The sequence below is a fragment of the Diceros bicornis genome, assembly GCF_020826845.1.
Source record: "Diceros bicornis minor isolate mBicDic1 chromosome 30 unlocalized genomic scaffold, mDicBic1.mat.cur SUPER_30_unloc_5, whole genome shotgun sequence".
Classification (NCBI taxonomy): Eukaryota; Metazoa; Chordata; class Mammalia; order Perissodactyla; family Rhinocerotidae; genus Diceros; species Diceros bicornis.
The window spans coordinates 199,570-204,496 of record NW_026690903.1 but is presented as its reverse complement, the minus strand read 5'-3'; the positions used below and the strand labels follow the sequence as shown (position 1 = coordinate 204,496).

General features: G+C 56.4%; 1 long non-coding RNA gene across 1 annotated transcript; it reads right to left on the bottom strand.

Moving 5' to 3' along the window:
• Window positions 1–3,404: 3,404 nt before the first annotated feature.
• LOC131402190 (uncharacterized) lies at window positions 3,405–4,717 on the bottom strand. Its single transcript, XR_009218351.1, has 3 exons — window positions 4,670–4,717; window positions 3,644–3,713; window positions 3,405–3,420 (listed from the first exon to the last, which is right to left on the bottom strand). It is a non-coding gene; the product is annotated as an uncharacterized LOC131402190 (long non-coding RNA).
• Between the last annotated feature and the right edge of the window lie 210 nt (window positions 4,718–4,927).

Sequence of the window (4,927 nt, the reverse complement as noted above, 5' to 3'; positions counted from 1 at the left end):
GCATCATTTATCATCACCCATTTCAGAGGAGGCAACTGAATCCCAGAGACGAGAGGGGAGCAGCCTGTCCCAGACCTGGTCAGCAGTGGAGCTGGGATCCAGGCCCATGCTTAGGCCTAAGCTGTACTGAGCCCCTGGATTCAGTCGCTGCTGGTCCCAACACTCACTCGGCCCTAAACTGGAGGATGTCCGGTTCGTCTTTCTCTTGAAGAGCCGCATTTTGCTCGCCTTCTGGTGTGCAAGCTCCGGCTAGCAGGAGACCCAGTAGCTACAGGACAGAGTGGACCTGTGAGCTACCAGGAGCCACACCTCAGGTGCCCATCCCAGAGCCTGCCAGCAGCTGAATCCCAGTGCCCCATGGGCCACCCCGCTACGAGTTCTGAGGCTGATTAGCGAACCAGGCCACAGGCTCTGGTGCTGGCCATCAGACAGAGTCTGCCCTGCCCTCACCCAACTCCTGTCCCCCTCACCTCTCATGGAGACTGATTGGCTCCATGGCCTGGAACCAGGCCCCAAATCGCTCTTCGGGCTCCAGGTCATACGCATTTGCAGCCTGCTGGAGCAGCTGGATCCTCCTGATGACTTTTAATTTCTGGGAGGAAGGACAGAATGCAGACAGAGCTTGGGTGGGGAACCCTGCCAGCGACTTGTGCGGATTGAGGATTTGGTCTTGGGTCTGTGCTCACTCGGGTACCCTCCTTCCTTCCCACTCCATTCAGGACTTGCCTGTCCTCACAGTTGGTTGGAATTTGTTCCTTATCCAGGAAGGTGTCCTTGATGTCAGCCCCTCACACACACGCCAATGTGATGGGATTCCCAGCTTTGTGGATCTGACTCTCCCAATGAACGTAAGACCCAAGGGATGAGGCCAGGGAAAGTCTTGCCAGGGGAGGTCTGTGATTTCCACTTCCCCACCCTCACACAGCTGCTCACCTCATACCATTTCTGGAAGTTGACCCGATTTCCCTGGAAGGGAGACAGCTAATGTCCATCAGAAACAGCCCCCTAAACCCATAACCAACCCCCATCCCACCCCTTCTCAGGCTGCAAGAACATCAGGGCCCAGCAGAGGGCAGAGCTTCCACAAAGAGAACTTGACACTGGGCCAGGCTCTGGGCCCCAGAACAGGAGGGACAGGGGAGCTGAGGCCAGAGACCTTATGTATCACATCATCTCTGATGACAGATGGGGAGACTGAGGCCTCAGGGAGGAAGGGACAGTTGGACCACAGAAGTGCTTCCTCACTTGCAGGGGCTGATGGCACTCCCCCAGGGGCAGGGTCTGAGGGGGAGGCTGAGTGCAGCTCAGACACAGCCTCCTGCAGCTCTGCAGACAGGCAGCTCTGAGCTTCACTAGCCCAGGGGGCCTGGTGGGGGGCTTATGCGGAGCGTCTATTCATGCATTGCTAAAATGGGCCTGACTCCCCAGCTCCCATGGGTGGCCATGGGGCTCTCATGAGAGAAGGTTTGCCAGGTACTGAGAGCTCAGGGCCCAGTGCAGGGCTTTCGCCTCCCAAACCTCAGGATCCTGCTCCTTGGTCCCACCTCCAGGCTCACTCACTTCCAGATCATCCTCCCTCCCAATGTTTAGCAGCTTCAGGTGATAGAGGAACATGTCCAGGAAGGGGACGACATCCTGTGAAGTCAGGGTGGGAGTGGTGAGATGAGTCCCACCTCTCAGGTGCCCGATGGAACCTCCCCCAAATCCCTTCACACCAGCCTCCTGCCCATCACAGACTCCCACAGAGAGCAGCCTAGGACCCTCAGCGGCCTGCCCCCAGTTGCCCCCTCCAGGACCACTCAACTTCCCCAATCACCTCCCAGGGGCGGCTTTTGGCAAATCCCAGAGCATGTGTTCCCTGCCCCTCCCCTCCCTAATCCATCCTGGGTACAGCCCTTCTAGGCCTCATCCTGGTCACTTCCAAGGCAGTCATTTCAGGCTCTGGGGTTCCAGGAGCTGGGCTGGAAGAGGAGGGACTCCTCTCTTAAGGAGACCTCAAGCCGTGGGGAGAGAGACCCCCTCCTCTAACACCTGGACCCTCCCCCTCAGGCTCCTTCACCTGCTGCTGCTGCCTCTCCTGGGCTCCCTGGGGATCCATCTCTAGGGTGGCCCACACAGAGTTCACCTCCTGCAAGGTCAAGCACAGGCTCAGGGAGGCCATGCTCCCTTCCCCATGTCTCCCAGGCCGCTGATCCTGGACCCTGGACATCTGGTGTCTATGGCTGATCCCATTCCAGAGTGCTCTGATTCTAGATCACTCCCAGCTCCAACACTCCCTCCTCTGTGCTCTCAATCCTTCCCAGGCCCTTAAGCCTCTCTCCTCATCAGGAAAGTGTGAGGAGGACTCCCATGCCTCCCAGGGTGCCCTGAGGACTCAGTGTCATCTGACTGTCATCAGTACTCTCCCTTCCACCCCTCGAGGAGGAGAAGCACAAAGCTCCTGCTCATTCGTCTCCCCCTTGTACCTCATCACCCCTATGAGACTTGCACCACAGATCATCAACTTCCGTTTCCCAGATGAGGAGACTGAGGCCCACAGAGGGGCAATGAATTGCTCAGGGGCCCACAGAGGAGACCGTCCCCCTTCCCAGCCAAAGGGCCTGGCCCCCGGCCTTCACTCCTCCTCCAGACACACCTCTGACCAATGTCCTGGCCTCTGGACTCTCGGGGTGTCTTGTGGCCCTCAGTCAGCCTGAGCCATGGATTGGGAGGCACAAGGTGTCTCGGGGTCCTATCAAAGTGGATTCTGTGTTTTCCAGCCCCCTGGGATTCTCTGACACCACGCTGGACCTGAGGCCATGTCAAAGTCCTCAGCTCCCTAGGATCCCCTCATGATGGACCCTGTACAGAACTCCTCCTTTATTCACTCAGGAAGGATCCCCCTTGTGCCACATCTGAGTGACAGTGTAGGGGGTTACCACAGCACTGTGTAATGGTGACATTTGCATCCTTTTTTACTTGGAAGCTTCTAACGTCCTGTCAGGAAGGTCCATTAAGAATCTGTAGGTTCCCCGATAATTCTCATGGCCATCTGGGGCATATCCTTGTCAACAAGGCACCGGGCGAGACTCACTGGTTTGTCAGCAGTGACCACTATCTAGCTAGAGTGCACAGTCCCAGAGACCACACAGTTCTGTCCCAGATCCACCATTTGGCCCAAGGCTGGGCAGCCCCTGTGTCCACAAGACCTGTGTGACCTCACAGTGCCCATCCCTGGGGCATGCAGAGTGCCCACCCCTGCGAGGTGCAGTGAAGACAGTAGGAGCAGCAGGGGCCTGGCTTCCTGAGGACAGGCTGGGCTGCTAGAGGAAGAAAGGAACCCCCACCCACTCCATCCACCCACGAGCCTGAAGGAAGAGGGCCAGCTGTTGGGTCCACATGGAAACCAGAGACCTGCTCATTCTGCCAGCTCTTCACCTCCTGGAAGAGTCCAGCCGACATCATTGTATCCCGTGACCAAGGCCTCCTTCCCCAAACAGTCCCCACTTGCCCCTGCAGCTCACACCCCACGCTTCCTGTCAAGCTGGACAAGACAGACCGTTATTTCTCAGGGAACCTTAAGTGAAAAACTTCCCAAAGCACATCCTGCCTTGTCCCTCCCCACCTCACCTCCCCTCCTTCCAGATCTCCAGCCTCCACTCACCTCCTTGAGCAGCTTCCTGCTCTCCCGCTGGCTTGTTTTCATCAACTTTTTAAGTTTTGTCCAGTTCTTCCTGAGGAGGGAAAAAAGGAAAGAGACACTGTGGAGTGGTTTGAGGGTAAATCCCTTTTGTTTGAAAACCCAGAAGATCCAGACAGCCTGGATGAGCCTTTTCACTGTGTCCTCTGAGCCCTGAGGTGTCTGGGACTGGGGAGGGGGCTCTCTTATTGTCACCTGGGGCCTCCATTCTCTTATCTTCTCAGCAGATGTGTTTTAAACAGTCTTAATTACATGTGGACAGATAGTTCTTTTGTTGAAAACACTTGAAAATCTTCAATTTGGCTCAAGCCAGGATCTGTCACTTAGGGAAACTGATTCCTGAAGCAGAACCACTGGCCTAAGTTTTCAGAAAGACTCCAAGCCTCCAACCAGGTCAGACCCTATCGCCAGGGTTTGCTGTCTCCCAGGAGGTCCCAACTGACTGAAGGGCAATGCTAGCCCTGTGGGGGGTGTCTGGTCCACCCAGGTGGTGCTCAAATGGACAGAGGCCTACCCACCTGGACACCCAGCTCCATGTCTCTTTTAAACGCTGAATGGAGGGGACCTGCAGAGCCCAGAGGATCGCATGGAGTGAGGAAAGGATCCTCAGGCCCTGGCATTCCTGGGGAAAGGAAGAGAATGAGCTGTGAGGGGGAACTGGAGCCCTGCTTCCTCTGGCTTCTGTCACCTCATTGACGTCTCCTGTCCTGGATGAGACAGTAACTCAGGGAATCCGGGAAAGGCACAGCTGGAAACTGATGAAGAATACTTCCAGGGAGGAGGATTTTAGCTCAAGGTAAGGAAGGAGCCCAGGAAGGGGTGAGATTCCCACCACTGGGACCAGGAGTCAGGTCATCGAGGCACTGGCAGGAGGGGCCTAATAATTTTGCAAAGACTCAGACCACAGACTTCAAACATGAGAGCTGAGAAAGGAGAAGGGGCAGTTCCCCTGACTCCAGAGAGGAGCTCTCAGGAACTCCCACATCTTACCTTGGCCACCTGGATCCAGAGCTCCACCACCCTGGCCCTCTCCTAGGCTGTCATGCTCAGATCCCCAATGCAAGTGGTGATGACACATTCGACCACTCTGTTAAAGCGGGTCGTGGTGGCATGGATGGTGCGTGTCAGGTGTTCATTACCCCTGTTGTCACACTGGGACCAGATGGAGTCCAGGAAGTTGTGGGGCATCACTTTCTTGAAGAGCTCCTGGGGAGGACAGGGCATGTCACCCAGCCCTGCCACAGCCCA